Source organism: Lithobates pipiens, unplaced genomic scaffold (genome assembly GCF_037356315.1).
Source record: "Lithobates pipiens isolate NorthernLeopardFrog02 unplaced genomic scaffold, aLitPip1_a1.2 Scaffold_13, whole genome shotgun sequence".
Lineage (NCBI taxonomy): Eukaryota > Metazoa > Chordata > Amphibia > Anura > Ranidae > Lithobates > Lithobates pipiens.
This window is the reverse complement of record NW_027507718.1, coordinates 311,150,826-311,169,154: the sequence shown is the minus strand read 5'-3', so window position 1 is coordinate 311,169,154 and position 18,329 is coordinate 311,150,826. Positions and strand designations below refer to the sequence as shown.

General features: G+C 41.1%; 1 pseudogene; it reads right to left on the bottom strand.

Moving 5' to 3' along the window:
- Window positions 1-581: 581 nt before the first annotated feature.
- LOC143980017 (U6 spliceosomal RNA) lies at window positions 582-674 on the bottom strand (annotated as a pseudogene).
- Window positions 675-18,329: the final 17,655 nt, after the last annotated feature.

The following is an 18,329-nucleotide window of genomic DNA, read 5'->3' as shown; positions in this document are numbered from 1 at the left end:
AGTATTAGTATTTTGAATTTGATTTGCTGGGCAATCAGAAGCCAATGTAAAGTAAGGTCAGGTAGATTTAAAAAAAAAAAAATGTTTCCTTTTTTTATGCTTACACAGGAGATTGATTGTGTTGAGACCTAAAGCTGTTTGGTTAATTAATTAATTTACCATGTGTCTTGCTATGAATGGTATATATATATATATATATATATATATATATATATATATATTTGTTGTTCACTCTAGTGATTGTTAGATGGTATTGCTGTGGTTTGTACAGTGTGATCCTGTTTTTACAATAAAATGCATAAGACATTTTCTTTCAGAGTGCGGCTGTCCAGAGATTTCCAGTTACCTTCATTGGTTGTATGCCTTTGCCGACACCTGGGGCTCTTTACTCCTGGAGGAGAGGTATTTTGTGTTCCCTGTCTGGAGCGGTGGTATCCTTTCTCTCTACTAAGGTAAGGTAGATGAGTCTGGCAGCAGCATTCATGATAGACTGAAGAGGGAATAGCCTATGGATAACCTATGAAGAGGTAAGTCTATGATAAGGGAGTTGCAATAGTCAAGGCAAGAGATAACAAGGGAGAAAAAATATGGAACGCTTCACGAATTTGCATGTGATCCGTGCTAATCTTCTCTGTATCATTCCAATTTTAGTCTACAGCCTGCCAAAGAAAGATTTAGTAAATCAACCCTTGTGAGTTCCTTTTGCAACTAAATTCATAGTACTAGTTCTGAAGAGTCTGACACCAGGTTCATCAGGCAACTACCAAGCCTCTCTGACACTTGCTTGATCTTGAGTATTTTACCGTCTTTTTCTTGAATTAAACTTTTATCATTAACTACTTTGGAAGTGACACAAAAGATTATGTTTATAATGGTATTAACAACACAAGACAATTTTCCCTTAGGTTATAAGAAAAAGAATGTACATTTACAATTACAGTATCTAAAATAAATTCTTATGCAGCACACATAAGATATACTTTACCTGGAGGGATGTCAGAATACCACTGTTTTTCCGCTTTATTGAGAATGGCAAGGATTAGTGATCCAATCAAGAAATTAAAGATGACATTTCACAAACTGATAGTCATCCTTCCTTTTATTTGTTTTACCATTGTTTAACAATCTAGATCAAACGTAGCTAGGAGTCAGACATTATGACTTTTTTATTGAGCCTTCAGCAGTGTTTGATGTAATTAGAAGGAATGAGGGGAAGGCTATTGTTTATTAGTACTTTGTAAGCTTTATTTTTCTGTTACTGTCTCAAATGAAAAAGTTTCTTGTTCTTTTTACAGAATTGAAAAGTCAGTTTCCACACAAATACCATCTTGGGACTGAATTTATGGTATAAATATTTATATAACATTCAATTATGAACATCAGCATTCTTAACCCCCTTCATTAACTGTTTCATATGTCTGTGGTCAGTGTATTCTCTTTTCACTGTTGTAGTATTTAGCCAGCCATCGGAGCTTCTTAACATTTTTGTGCATTGACACAAAAATTTGTCTAATTTTGTTTTTCTTTTTTTGGAGTGAGGAGTGGTAGATGTTGCTTTCATTCAGTCACACAACTAAAAAAGAAAATGACATACTGTATGTAATATTTCATGTATCTGGGGAACAATAGAAGCACATAACAATGAAACAAATAACATTTGAAAACACCTTTTTCAAATTACACAATTGCCATTATTTCAGAGATACCAAAGTTCTTAATACGCAAGGTTATCCTGTTGCAATGTGTGAGATTTCAGTAGCATTGTTTGATCAATCGGAAAATGAAACATCTCTGCTTTATTAAAGGAATGGAAATTGAAAACTAAGACAGAAAATACGTAGCCAGTGATTAACTTTCTATTGAAAATACAAATTCCCTGGCTGTCATACTTCTCCAGTGGTTTCAGTACTATCACTGACCTGGAAGAGGCAGATGTATCAAGAGGTTGGACTTCATTATGGTTGTTCCCGGAAGACACTAATAAAGTATTAAAGCAAAATACCAAAAAAGAAGTCACTGCCCTGATATAAAGTGGGTTGATAAGCCTCAGTGGATAGAATAATGCCAATAATGCCTACCAGCTGCCCTTTTACGGTGTAACAACACCTTTGAAAAAATACAGAAAAAAAGGTGCTTTGTATATATTTTATGATACCCAATATGGAGGTATTTCACTCCTCAGGGGTGGGCTGAAATGTCTCCATATTGGAAATCATACAATTTATACCAAGCTCCTTTTTTCTGTCTTTTTTCTAATTAAAACCTGAGAAAGACAAGCAACTTTCATCTTCAGAATGAGGTCAATAATGGTAATGATGTCAGTCCTAATATTTCCCTCCTTGCAGTTTCAATGTTTTCAGTTTCTTGGTACCTGATTCAAGAAGCTTATTCCTAAGCCCGTAACAATGTTTTTGTTTTTTTCACTTTCCACTGTCATAATTAAAGAGCAAATCTGTTGTGGTGCATTTTTCACACTTTTATTCATCAAAACATACAAGTAACAAAGTTCTGCCCTTGCAGAGGTTATTTAACCACTTGCAGGCCAGCTGTTGAAAGGTTGAGTAGAGTGGGGTTTATTTACTAAAACTGGAGAGTGCAAAATCTGGTGCAGCTGTGCATGGAAACCAATCAGGTTCCAGTTTTTTTTTTTTTGTCAAAGCCTAAATAAACAAGCTGAAGTTAGAAGCTAATTGGCTACCACGCAAAGCTACACCAGGTTGTGCACTCTCCAGTTTTAGTAATCAACCCCAGTGCTTCCTGTTGGTAGTGGCCATCTATAAACATCATATTCTCTGTCTGCGCACGTGTCTGTAATTGTACTGTGATTGGACAGTGCATAACCTGGGCAAAAGGTACAGAACCAATGAGAGCAGCTCTGTACCATATAATTGCTGTGACCAAACAGGCAAATAATAAAGTATATAAAATGTTATCACTGCGTATCACTCAAAATCCCAGTGAATTAAAGCCAGCCCGCACACATGTGTGTCTCGCACTTATCCGCAAATTAATTTGTGATCAATTGCAAAGAAAAGAATGTCTAGGCTGTGGATGGAAAATGGCTTACTAGCTGCAGCAACAGGGCAACCCAAATGGTGCCCTGGGAACCTGAGTCCCTGAGTCAATTTCTCCAAATTGATGACTGCTATTTCAGGCTATCAATTATGTTATATTTTGGATGTGGCACACCCCTCTGAGTATTCCTCATCAAAAACCCTTTTCATTTCAGGCTGTCAATGATCTTTAACTTCCAAGTTTTAACATCTCCAGACAGACTGTAGGCTTATCTGGTAAGACTTAGATAACTTCCGTGTCCAGATTAGATCAGAAGGGCAGTGGGTCAGCGCAATGGAGGATTTGACCCACAACCACACAGCTACTCTTCACATTCTCTGGAAGCCAGAGCAGAGTATGCAGAGAACTGGTATAGACACAACACTCTTTGTATTTTGGGTTTAACCTCAGGAAGTGGAGGGCCAAGACTTGACCTTATTAACCAGAGACCTACTTTGTACACTATTGCCTTTGGCTAAGTGTTTAGGCCTTAGCATAGTCTTGTTTTAAACATGACATTTCCTATGTTCTCTGGCATTTCACCCAGAAGCTTTATCAGACTTTTGATGGGGTTAATGCCAAACTGCACTCCAAAGGACATCTCATACAGCAGGATCATTACAGCCAAGATTTGGGTCCAAGATGGGAAATCCATGTGCTTCTTTGCATTGCCTGAGGAAGCCTCCAAATGGGCTGATACCACACACAAGTATTAAACATTGGTTGGCTTCTGAGCACAATCTGACTAATAGCTGGGCTTTTCACTATACCACTTCAAATGGTGCCAACTAGTTCATGCGATTGGGGTTCAATGGGATTATCTCTGGTGATACCATGGCACCTGCCTAACTGCTCTGTGGGTTTCTGGGGTATCCAGCACTGAATATCTTGCTCACATATGCCTTCCATGGGTATGGAACATGGCCTTGGCCCACATGCCTACTCATTTTGCAACATTTAATAGCATTCCCCTTTACCCTATAGTTACAACCCATCAAGGAAATGTTCTGTTTTTGTGAAGTCTGATTCTCACGTTTCAATCCATGTATCTACAGTGCTGCCCTTAAACACCTATAGTACCAAAAAACTCAGTATGAGCATAAATTTCAATTATGCAGGAAATTACTATAAACTTAATTTTACATATAAGATCAAGCAAACTAACCAAGTGCTATAAGTGAAATTTGTACATATTTCTAATTACAGTAAAACCTTGGATTGAGAGTAACTTGGTCTGAGAGTGATTTTTTTATACATGTTTTATTTGACAAACGAGCGATGTCATGATATGCAAGTAGCATCATGTCACAAATTGAGTATAAAAGAGAAGAGAGGCATCACTTAGTATAACAATATGGTTACATTTAATAAAGGTACAACATTTAGAAACTCACATGGTTGATGATTAAAAGAGGCACATCTAAGTATGCAGTCATCCAGGGTAAAGCTGTCCACATAGACCGTACTCCGCACCGCCATCAATGTCATCCCTTCCATAGGCACTACATGCCTCCCTTTCAGATCGCTCTACTGCAGGGTAGTCATCCTGGTCATTATTGCAGACTGACAGTGGTGAGAGCCAGAAGTGCAGAGGACAGTCTATGTGGACAGCTTTACCCCGGATGCCTGCATGGATTTTGCTTCTAATCCCCTTGTGGAGGCTGCCATTTGTGGATGAACATTTTATGGTTACACATCCTGGTTACATTGCTATAATCTTTTTATATGGACTATAAACTGAAGGACTTGACATAAACTTGAAAGACATAAATAAATGGTTGTGGAACGAATCATCTGAGTTTCCATTATTTCGTATTGGGAAATTCACTTTGATATACAAGTACTTTGGATTACAAGCATGTTTCCAGAATGAATTATGCAGGCAATCCTTTAACTGTACAATACAAAAAGTTGATACAAAAAGTGCTCAAAATTGATAAATTGCTCTGTGCATAGTAACTTGTCCATATATAAAGTGTGTGTGTTCCAGTGAGGTCTCACAATGGCGTGTTCCCCTACACACCGACATACCAGAGGGCTCTCTGAGCCACTCAGGCATTAATGATGTTTAGAAATATTGTCTCTCCTTCAATCCTCCTTCCTTCTTTGCATGCAATCATTAGATGGTAATAGATATCTTCACAAAATTAAACATGTAGATATGTAATCTCCCTTTTAATCCTTTTCCACTCCTCCAATGCAAACTCCAGGCTCAAGGCAGCAAATGCATCAAGCTTTATCAAAACATTAAAAACGCAATTGAACGTACATTTATACAGATCATAAAAGCATGTAAACTCTCCAAGCTGCCGCCACACTGACTGTCAATGATTCTCGTGCCTTGTATAGGAGGGACGTGGCAGGAGGCACCGTTTTTCCCCTGAGCTATTTGCCCTAGCTTTGGAACCTCTTGCTATTTTACGAAGGGCAACAGGCATGCTGCAAGATCTGACATGGGTCCATTAGAATCAAAAGTACAATGCATGTCTGTATACAGAAAATGTATTGCTGTATCTTAAAGATACCTCTACGTTCCTTCTGATGGCTTTGTAGACTATTGATAGCCGGGTTATTTCTCAAGGATAAGAATAAACTGGAACAAGCCCCTTCTGTTTCCACTCAACTTTAACTTTGCCTGCTGACACCAATACTCCTCTATTAAGATCTTCTGTAAGTGTCATGGGTTAGAGATATAAATTCATACCTCTCTAAATATTGCAAATAAGCCCCTCTCCTTCTCTGTCATCTCACCCTCAAATGTGTGGCCTGGAAGTCCCTGTCATTGAGCACAGTTGGCTTATAAAACCTTTTAAAATGATCTGTTTGCCAAAGTTTTTCTATTTCGCTAGACATCTGCCTTTTCCCATACTTAAAACCTTTTTGGATCAAATAAATTAATTCCTCCTTTGTGTGCCCTGAGAAAAGTCTAAGCCCCTGTACACACGGTCGGAGACTTCGACAACCAAATCCGTCGGATCTTGTCCGTCGGATTTTGCCCGTCGGATCTTGTCTGAAACTGTTGCATACACACGGTCGGACTAAGTTGTCGAAAAATCCGATCATTCAGAACGTGATGACGTAATTTCGTTATGATGGGACTACGTTCAGGCTAGTAGCCAATAGCTTCGATGTAGGAATTTGATCTGAGCATGTGTGGCACTTGGTCCGATCAAAATTCTCTACACATGATCGGAGTATGTCCGATCGAACCAGTTGGTCGGAAAATATTTCCAACAAGTTGGAAAATTGGGTCCGACGGATATTCCGACGGAATCAGTCCGATGCATACCACACACAGTCGGATTATCCGACATCACGGTCCGATAGGACACATTCAGACGGCTTTTCCGACCATGTGTACAAGGGCTAAGACATACTAGGGCCACCCTGCAACTACATTTAAATAGAGGTGACTTGCTCATGTGGTATGGACTAGCTTTCTATTTCAGATATATTTTTTGAATAAATTGAGGAAACAAGAGGCCAGAGATCATAAAAACTGGGGAACTTGTGGGGACATTGGGACTTGGTTTCTGAATCCTTTTAATCTGTCTCCTCCTCCTGCCTTACAACTCTTCTTTGCTCTGAGGGAATGGATTAGCAGTAGCGTAGAGGTGGCAGAACCCAACATATGAATGTATTCATAACCACAGTGATATCATTCTGATGTATTTATTCATTTTAATTTGTTATTCTTAAGCTATGTGGTATCCCATAGATCGAGAGAGCCCTCTGAAAGAGTTAAAGTGGTTATAAAGGCACCAGGTTTTTCTTTATCTTCATACATTGTATGCATGAAGGTAAAAAAACCTTCTGAGTGCAGCAGCCCCACTAATACTTACCTGATCCCCCTCTCAATCTAGAGATGCCCACGAGAGCCTTGGCTCTCCAGGGAATCGCACTCCTGATTGACTTTTGGCAGTAGCCAGAGCCAATCAGGAGACAGAGTGGGCTGGGCCGAGCCACAGCTCCATGTGTGAATGGACGCACAGAGCCGCAGCTCGAAACCACACCTGCTTGTGTGCCCCCACGGCAAGCTGTTTGCGGTGGGGGCATCCAGCAGAAGGGAGGGGCCAGGAGCAACAGGAGGGACCCATGAGAAGGAGGCTCTGTGCTTTTCTGTGCAAAACCATTGCACAAAGCAGGTAAGTATAACGTGTGATATTTAAAAAAAGAGACTTTAATATCACTTTAAGTCCTTTTTAATGTTTTTCTATGTGGATATAATGCTATATGCTGATTTTTGTAGTTAATTTGTTATAGAATATTGTTGCAAATGAAATTTGAGATGAATCTGCTTGCTGAAAATGCTAGTAATAAACATTCAGAATCTGTATTTGCTCATAACCTGGGAATCCATTTCTCCTTCACTGAGGAGCTTACATTGGCTAACCGTAAAAAATCGGATCACGTTCAAGACCCTTTGCCTCACCCACAAATGCGTGCATAGAGAAGCTCCGCAATACCTAATGGAGAAAATAAATCATTACACACCAAACCGCAGTCTTCGATCAGCCAACAAAAACCTCCTCCTCGTGCCCAAAGCCCGGTATAAATCCAAGGGTGATCGGAGATTCGCTGTCCAAGGGCCTCGGCTATGGAATGCTCTACCAATCAACATCCGCCTGGAAGAAAATCACCTGGCTTTTAGGAAAAAACTCAAGACCTTCCTCTTTTAGCAGATGATCAAAGCTCGCCACAGCGCCTAGAGGCGATTCAGTTCGCATTGTGCGCTATATAAGTATTTCATTCATTCATTCATTCATTCATAACTGATCGTATTCTAAAATTGGGAACCAGGAGAAAATAGGGACACATTTACCACAATAACAAAACTGTCAGTTGTGAAAAGTATCTGAATGTGCATATACATTAATTAACTGCTTCAGCCCCGTAAGATTTTTCCCCCTTCCTGACCAGAGCGCTTTTTGCATTTTGGCACTGTGTTTACCTGACAATTGCACGTTGACAATTGCGACGTTGCACCCAAACAAAATTGACATCCTTTTTTTCCCACAAATAGAGCTTTGTTTTGATGGTATTTGATCACCTCTGGGGTTTTTATTTTGAAAAAAACTCAATATTTTTAACTTTTTGCTATAATAAATATTCCCAAAAAATATCTAAAACATTGTTTTTCCCTCAGTTTAGGCCAATATGTATTCTTCTACATATTTTTGGGAAACAATCGCAATAAGCGTATACTGAGTGGTTTGCGCAAAGTTATAGCCTCTACAAAATAGGGGATAGTTTTATGGCATTTTTATTTGTTTAAACACACAGATCCCGGTTCTCGGTGTGCCATGAGCGATTGTGAGAGCCTGATGGTGATTGTGACCGTCGGGCACTCGCAATGGCTCCGTGGGCGAGCAGGGGACGCGCTCGCGCCCCTAGTGTCCACAGTGCGACATGATGTTACATAACGTCGCTTCACCCAGCCGCGCCATTCTGCCGCAATACAATTGCGGTGGCTGGTCGGCAAGGGGTTAACTAGATTTTAGAGGTTCTGGAACATATGTCTAAATTAGATCTTAGTGTGCATGCTGCTTAGATATAATATATTATAATTATTTATTATAAGTAAACCATGGCAATGTCTTGACATTTCACCTAACAGTGCTATGCAAAGACAATTTTGGAAGTTTCTTATTGCTACTGCTTTCACGTCACAGCTCTTTAACAATCTAGCAGCAGTGAAAACTCAGACTGGAAATCATACTTTTTTCCTGGATACCATGATATTCTTCCAGACTCTTCCACATACTTGACTCTTGGAGTTCTGCTACAGAGAACATTTTCTAAATGCTGACCCACAGACAGGTTAGTATAAAGTTGTTTTTACAGGGTAGTACAGCTATTTTAATGCCCTAACACTATAATGTTTGTGGTAATACCTCATATGTGTGGTGTGAACACTGTTTACATATGCATGTGCAACATATGTATGCCTTTGTCTTTGCAAGCAAGTACAGGTGGACAGCTGCACTTTATGCTGTTTTTCTTTTTTTCTTTCTTGATCAGCTTTACTGCTATCATAAGGGATTAACAAGATTCCTTATGATAGCATGGGCAATGAAAGCTACGTTTTACTGAGGCATATGGGGTCTATTAGACCTCAAATCTCTCCTCTGCCCTCCGAAACACCAGATCAAACCAAGATTGATTGGATGTTTGTTCAAGCCTGTAATGGCTTGTTTATGTGAGATCAAAACCAGAAGTGACACAATCGTTGTCACTTTTGGCTTCTGATGTCATAGTAGGATGTCATAGTAGGAGGAATAACATCAGTTCCTCTCACTGGGTCCCAGGAACCAGATGCCATAGAGGTACATCCCTGGTCGGTAAGTGGTTAAAAATACACAATTTATATGAAAATAATATGCTTGGGAATGCCCTAAACCTGCACATGAAGTGGCACACCTGTAGAATGTACTCCAGCAAATGTGACAATAAAAATAACCACTTTCACTAAATTACAGGACCGTTTTTAAGGCAGGGCAAAAGGGGCAGCTGTCCTGGGCCCTGTCATTGTTGTGGGTCCCAAAGCAGCTGCTTCATACTTGCTAACTATGTTGGTTTAAATTCCCTCGCCCCTTGAGGTTTTAGTCCTGTGTTGTGTCCCAGATGACTCACCTGGAGACCCTGTGTTTACATGTAGATTACCGGCATTCATATGTAAATAGAGGCGGCATTGATATATATCATGCCCCCCCCCCCCCCGAGGTCATATCCACAGAATCTTTACCAACCAATCAACAAGCTGAAATCATGTGCTGTAACCTCTAGCAACTAACCAGTGAGCTGTAATGTGTTCTGTAACCTCTAGCAACCAGTCAGTGAGCAGTCATGATGCACTGAAACCTCTGGCAACCAATCGCAATAGCTGCCTGATCTGATTCAGTTAGATGATTTTGAGTCTAGCTGCTATTTATTGTATGTCTCAGAGCAGGAGGAGAGTGAAACTGCATGGGGAGGGGGCCCCCAAGACAAGTTTTGCCCAGGGTCCAATCAATATTAAAGACGGCCCTGCGTAAATTACATTTACATTACAATCCCAGCCTGCTTATGTTTGTAAACAAAGTAGCTATGGGATTCCGGTGATGTAATTGACCAAATATAGCTGTGATCATATTTGGTCAAAGGCGTCAGCCAGGTTACCCAGTACTGCTGTTTATTTTCTTCTACGTGGAAATAAAGTGCAGCATGAGCCATGGTAAATCAGTACTGGAAAAAGGCTACCCGATGGGAATCTACATACAATACTACCCTTGCCCTCTGCTTGACTTTTTTGGGCTTATATTTCATTTCAATACTTTTTATTGAAGTTTTTCACAAACAATACATGCGGAAGTAAGAAGATTGAACATTATCTGTTATACGGTAGATCATAATATGATGAGTAGCTAAAATGGGTACAAGACAGAGTAAAAATATCAAGCAGCTATGAACTTAGATTTAGTATGTAGTGCCATATATCTGGCACGTACATGATATTGTCCAACACCCCAGACACCCCATCCGGGAACAATCTGTGTCAAAGGGCAGGGAAGTCAATACGACCAGCCTGTAGTTTGCAGCATATATTGTTTAGTTGAAATTTCAACTATAATGAAGTAAACACAAAACAGTAACGTGGTAATATGTAAAAGTACAATATTAAATGGTGAAATACAGTTTAGCGAACCAAATGTCACAAAGAGAATAACAAGCGTAAATCCATAAGAGAGGAAGGTTTTGTTAGCTCTGCCTTTATCCCAAGATGGAAAACGTATGCTGGTTTAGCATATGTACCCAGGGCTTCAAGGCTTTATTTAATTTTGTGACAATATTATTTTGAAGGGTGGAGCTATATTCAACTTCTTTAACTAAAGTAAGTTGGAACTTAACAGCTGAAATATTTGGAGATAAGGAACTTCTCCTTTTACGCATTATATGCAATCTAGCTGCAAACAATATGTGCATTACCAGTGTTCTGTACTTTTGTGGGTATAAATTCCTAGGCTGAGAATAGCTAGGAATGGGGAGGGATTGGATATGATTCCCATGATGTCTGAGAAAATACTCCAGAAGGGGTAAATGTGGGGGCAATCCCATAGAATATGGATTATAGATTTTTTAACCACTTCAGCCCCGGAAGAATTTCCCCCCTTCCTGACCAGAGCACTTTTTGCGATTCGGCACTGCGTCTCTTTAACTGACATTTGCGCGGGCATGCAAAGTGGCTCCCAAACAAAATTGACATCCTTTTTCTCCCACAAATAGAGCTTTCTTTTTGTGGTATTTGATCACCCCTGTGGTTTTTATTTTTTGCGTTATAAACAAAAAGAAGCGACAATTTTGGAAAAAAAACACATTATTTTTTACTTTTTGCTATAATAAATATCCCCCCAAAAATATCAAAAAAAATTTTTTCCTCAGTTTAGGCCGATACGTATTCTACATATTTTTCATAAAAAAATCGCAATAAGTGATTATTGATTGGTTTGAGCAAAAGTTATAGCGTTTACAAAATAGGCGACAGTTTTATGGCATTTTTATTAATATTTTTTTTTTTAAATGGCAGCAATCAAAGTTTTTCCTCTGTAGAGGGGACTTTCAAGTTGGATGAGTCGCCAATGAATTATAAAGCGTATATTAAAAAATATAATTTTTAATAATAGTATTAAAACATGAGCACACACAAGATGAAAGGACTATCCTATACACAAATCTTTATAGGAAGCTGGAAAATACATCATACATTTTAAATTGAACATCAAATGCAAATCACGCTTATTCCACTGCACCATGAAATAACGCAGCAGCTATACCCAACGTGTTTCAAGACGTTGCTTATGTTGCTTTCTCTTCCTCAGGGGTGTGTGCGATTAACGCAAAACATATACGTCTGCAATCAAACAAGAATAAGTTACATACATATAATGTCCTAACAAGAACACTTTATAGTCATTATGCATTATCTAATTCCATTAACTATAGTCTGAGAGCATTTGCACTGACCATACAAATTGTAGGTGTTCCAGCATCCAAATTCTTTTTTTACATTTTTAAAAACCAATATATAAGAAGGTCAGTATGGTGGCCTGAATTTATGGGAGGAGCCCGGGGGGTATTTAACCAGCCCGTTCGCCTGTGGTCTTTGTCGGTATCCTGTGCGCGATACCCGTTACGTCACTACACCGACTATTCGAGACTAAGCGTTCATGAGATCCTGCATGCATCAGTCCCGTCTTCATCATTTTTCCGAGTCTGATGTCTCCGTGAGCTTTGCGTCTGTGAGCTTCCGAGTTCGTAAGTTGCCCTCTTACGAGGTCTTCATAGCAGTCGTTGTCGAGTCGCAGTTGTCGCACAACATATCTGGTTTGGCTATCGCAGGTAGGGCTTTGGCTCACGTTTTGCAGTTTCACGCTGGCAAATTACCATGTCACTAAACTGTGATATCTAAACTCACGACTTTCTCTCAACATTTCACGCAATCCGTATGTATACTTTCATTTTTGCACCGTCGTGTTTGCATATCCAAACAACGTTCTTACTTTGTGTCACAAGACGATTCGCTATCACTCACTTGTGACACACCGGTTGGTGCCATATCAGGCATTTGTTCGTAAACATTTCAATCATTTAAATTATTTCAATCATTTCAGTTGTTTCAAATCGTTCCTAACCATTTTGAAGAATTTCTAATCATTTCTAAAAACATTTTGAATCAGTTTTCATCATTTCAAAGGATTTCAAATCATTTCTAATCATTTCAAAGCATTTCGAATCATTTCATTAATTTCTGTCACATACCTCGCTCCGATTCGAATCCAGTCGCATCTTTGATGCACCGATTCGTTACGGTGTGCCCCAGTGGATCTCGGCCTCATTTCAGTACATGCTCCAGAGACAGATTCATTTGTCAGTCGTGGGTTCGGTCATTGAGTCTTGTCTTTGTCATGGCATATCATTTCTTGTCACTTATTACGCTCCGATACGAATCCAGTCGCATCTAAAGATGCACTGATTCGCTCCAGTGTGCCCAGATGTTTTCAGCCTCATTTCAGTACATGCTCCAGAGACGGATTATTAGTCAGTCATGGGTTTGGTTACTGATTCTTCTCTCTCTCATGGCATATCATTTCTTGTCACGTATTACGCTCCGATATGAATCCAGACGCATCTAAAGATACACCAATTCGCTCCGGTGTGCCCAGATGTTTTGGCCTCATTTCAGTACATGCTCCAGAGACGGATTCACTTGTCAGTTGTGGATTTGGTCACTGATTCTTGTCTCTGTCATGGCATATAATTTATTGTCACGTGTCACGCTCCGATACGAATCTAGTTGCATCTAAGTGTGCCCAGTTGTTCTCTACCTCATTTCAGTACATGCTCCAGAGACGGATTCACTTGTCAGTTGTGGGTTCAGTCATTGATTCTTGTCTCTGTCATGGCATGTCATTTCTTTGTAGCGTATCACGCTCCGACACGAATCTAGTCACATCTACTCACTAATTCGTCTTGGCCTAATTCGTTATTTGGCCTCATTTCAGTACATGCTCCAGAGTCCGGTTCGTTGTCAGTCGCAGTTTTCGGCTCATCGATTCGTTCCTCTGTCATGGCAATCACTTTATTAATTTCATCATTTCACTCATTTCACTGTGTCATACTGCGCCCCGATTCGAATCCAGTAGCATCCGTGATGCACTGATTTGTCTCCACAGTCTAACTCGTTGTTTGTCGCAGTCGCAGCGTACCAATTCTTGCCTATATCACGGCAAAACATTTCACTCATTTCATTTCACACACTTATCGCTTTATCCACTCAAACCAACAACGCATTGATCAGCACCCATCATTTCAGCCTTACTGGTATAATTTAACCGATTAATATCAGAGTAATTTCATAAACTCTACGAAACTCTACGATTGCTTCGTATCAGATTTATTTCATAAAACCAATTCGTATAGGATTCATTTCATACTTACATCCGATTCATATCGGATTCATTTCAGACACATCCAAGTACAACTTCTTGCATCCAATCACAATCATCTTGCAATCGCTGCAAGCACACACCCAGGCATAACTCCCGGCAATTGTTGCAAGCACGCATCCAAGCATGGACTTTTTGCAATAGTTGCAAGCACACATCCAAGCATAAGCTTTTTGCAATTGTCGCAAGCAAAACCCTAGGGCACAAACTTATTGCAATCATTGCTGACACGCAGTTCCGGCTAGCTCAGTACATTGCTTTAGGTAAGGCCTGGATACTTTCCTAATGTACATAATATAATGGGGTACTAATATTACAGGTAAGTTGATCCAGGGAAAAATCAGATTGCCTCTTGGGGGATCAGGAAGGAATTTTTTCCCCTGCTGTAGCAAATTGGAGCATGCTCTGCTGGGGTTTTTTGCGTTCCTCTGGATCAGCTGTGAGTGTGGAATTGGGTATGTTGGATTGTGCGATTTTTTTTTGTTTATTTGTTGATTTTATTGTGGTTGGACTGGGTGGACTTTTGTCTTTTTCGACCTAGCTAACTATGCATCCTATCATAATTTCTTGCAATCGTTGCAAGCATGCATCCTGGCAATAACTTCTTCAGTCTTTGCAAGCACATGGAGTAATACGAACTTCTCACAGCCACTACGAACACACCTCCAGTGACACAAACTCCCTTGTAATCATTGCAAGCACACATTTAAGCACAACACTTGCAATTGTGGCAAGGCACGCAAGTTAGCATAACTTCTTGCAATCGTTGCAAGCACATTCTCAGTGGCACTCAAACAGCCACACATCATTTTCAGTGGTACTTAATTGGCCACTTGTCTCCAGTGGCTTTTTCATACGAGCCACTGGCTGTTTCCTGTCTGTCATTTCTCCCTGAGGACAGTTGATTTCAGCTTCCGTCCTGCACCAGATATCGAGTTGCCACACGCAGCTGGCTTCTTCTCGTAACATTTTCAGGCTATACCTAGCCAGCGTCCAGCATTTCTATCCTTACAGGACCCCAGAGAGCCATCTCTGTTTATGGCCCATACAGTAAGATCCCCTCTACCTGCCATCCAGAAGCATCAGCCCATAGCCAACGGCAAATGCTTGCCCATCACAATTGCCATCTTTAGGGACATATAAAATATCCTCGCACGTTCCCCAGTCTAGTCATCCAAGCGACCATCTACCCCTGGCCCTTTACGGTTTTCTACGGCCCAGCGAATTCATCTTTAATGGCACTGGCAGCCAAGTACTATACAGACACCACCTGACTTGTTATATATAAAAAAAAAAAAAAAACATTACATCCTTACGGTCTCCAAAACCCAACAATCTGGACCCGAGCTCTACATTAACCTCTTTTGTATTAACAACTCCATGCAGGCCAGCCTCCCCCTTGACAAGCTGACCCCATCTGGTCAGTTCTCCAACACTTCACCCATACACAGGGGTGTACCAAGAAGCAGCTTCAGTCTCTTTTGAGAATGCTCAATTCTGCAATACGGGTCATGCCCCAGGGTTGATCTTTATGTCACTCTTCCTGGTCTTCCTCTCCCAGACACAGGACCCCTGTCAGATCCTTGATTTGGACGCTGCGGACCTATCAATGTCGGAAGATTCCATACTACGTGGGTCGGTATATCACTGTTCATACTGTCTATGTCACCTCTATCACCTCAGGTAGTGACAGATGCCGTAGCCACCACAGGCTTCGCTGCAATTTTTGGCCCCCATTGGTTTACAGGTTTACCAAAGCAAAGAGTCTCTGGGTTATTTTAGATGCACAAATGTCAATGGATGCACAAATAGGATCTGTAGTCAGTGGATCTCACCATCTGCTGCGCATGCTTCGCAGACTCATCCCTTTTATCCCAAAGAATGACAAAGCAGTGGTAGTTGGAACAATCATTAATTCACGTCTGGACTACGCAAATTCGCTTTATATAGGATTACCACAATATCAACTTGCGCGATTACAACTGATCCAAAACATGGCGGCAAGGCTGATAACAGGAAAAAAAACATCTCTCCTTCGCTGAGGAGCTTACATTGGCTAACCGTAAAAAATCGGATCACGTTCAAGACCCTTTGCCTCACCCACAAATGCGTGCATAGAGAGGCTCCGCAATACCTAATGGAGAAAATAAATCATTACACACCAGACCGCAGTCTTCGATCAGCCAACAAAAACCTCCTCCTTGTGCCCAAAGCCCGGTATAAATCCAAGGGTGATCGGAGATTCGCTGTCCAAGGGCCTCGGCTATGGAATGCTCTACCAATCATATCCGCCTGGAAGAAAATCACCTGGCTTTTAGGAAAAAACTCAAGACCTTCCTCTTTTAGCAGATGATCAAAGCTCGCCACAGTGCCTAGAGGTGATTCAGTTTGCATTGTGCGCTATACAAGTATTTCATTCATTCATTGGACCATGGCCTCCAGCGATACTCCTAAACCCCGAGTTTACCCGGACTTCCTCCCTCTTTGAGCTATACCCTGTCATGGCAGCTCTATCCCATAGTAACAGCCACACAGCTCTGGGGTCATTGCTGGACAGGGCAAACTGTGGCCTTCACCACCAACAACCAAGCCACAGCGGAGATTATTAATAAAGGCAGGTCCAAATCCCTTGCAGTCATGTCCTTCCTGCATAGGCTAGTACAACTGTCATTACAAATTCAGTTCAACGTTTACTGTACATTTGTTCACGGGCAAGCGCAACCTCGCAGCAGACACGCTGTCACGTTTTAACTACACTTCCTTTTGAACAGGTGCCTGGAGCCGATCCAGTATCAGCCACTATCCTTGCTCGGTCTCAGCTAACCCTTGATTAGCACAACATCTGCAAACAGGGACCCAGCTCATCAATGTCTCACTCTCTTGCAACACACTCAAAGCCTACCAGACAGGACTGGAGGGCCTTCAACATATTCCTGACACAACACTCCTAGGAAACTTCAAACATCAAGCAGATACTGGCCTTTATCTCCTACTGTCATAACCAGCTGACCCTATCCCACAACACTATTCAGCTATACCTAGCCGGCAACCAACATTTCTTGTCCTTACGGGACCCCGCAAACCTTCCTTATTCATGTCCCATGCAATTCGAGCCATGCTACGTGATGTCCAGAAACTCCAACCGGTGGTCAGTGCCAAACACTTACCCAAATGGGTGACATCCCTAGGGGTATGCTGACCATCCTGATTACCTCTCCATTTGGTCTCCCGCCCAGTATGGTCCTACAAGCAGCCAGGTATTTGGCCTACTATGGATTCTTGCGACCTGGAAAGTTCACCTGCAACAGTCCAGCAGGCCAAATGCTACGTAGAACACCACTTAGTCTGCTACAAAGATCACTTCGTCCTTCACCTAGCGGTTTCTAAAAACCCAGCAAGTAGGCTCCGGGATAGACATCCACCTTTACAGAACCAATAATAGCGGGTGTCCAGTTGCCACACTCAACCAACTGTCGACACTACTGCCCGAACAGTTGGACTCCAGTCCCCTTCTTCCTTTCCCGTCAAGCCCTTGAGTACCTGTCAGTTCATGAAACACATGAGGGTACTTCTCCTCAACTTTCACCTGAACACTAGCCAGTACTTTGGTCACTCCTTCCGCATTTGGGGCAGCCTCAGCAGCATCCCATCACGGGGTCCCAGACCATGTGATTAAAGGGCTAGGCAGGTGGGAGTCTGCCTGCTTCGCCCGGTACATCCCCAATCCGCAAGTGGAAATGGCTCAGGCATTTACTAAACTCACTCAAGGATCAAACTCAATTAATAAAGAACTAACCCCTACCTCAATGTTTTTGCCCTCTTATTTTGGTATACCGTACATTAGACCAAGGCACACTTTCAGGTCCATTTCATGTGGTAAGTTTTATGTTAACTCTGAATGTTATCCATATCCGTATCGGCCATATGGCTCCAACCATAAATGTATAATGCGGACAATGGCCCCTTTCTGGTCTCCAGCTCACTGGACAATTCAAGAACGCCCTCCAATTTAAATTTTACACATCCATACTATGTATAGAGTGAAACACAGCTGTAAACATTTTGTGCCCTATATTTAAATTTTTTGAAAAGTTTTTTGTGTTGTTTTCCCAAACGAAAATATATAAAGCCAATTAGCTCTATATATTATCTATTGATGTATATAGACACAGAACGCAGTCACCACTTGTCTACACAGCTTATTCAGAGTGCTGGGTATGATCAGGTGCACTACCCTGGAATAAACAGGGAGACAGAGGGAGAAAAACCCCCACAACAGAAACCCTGGGTTAG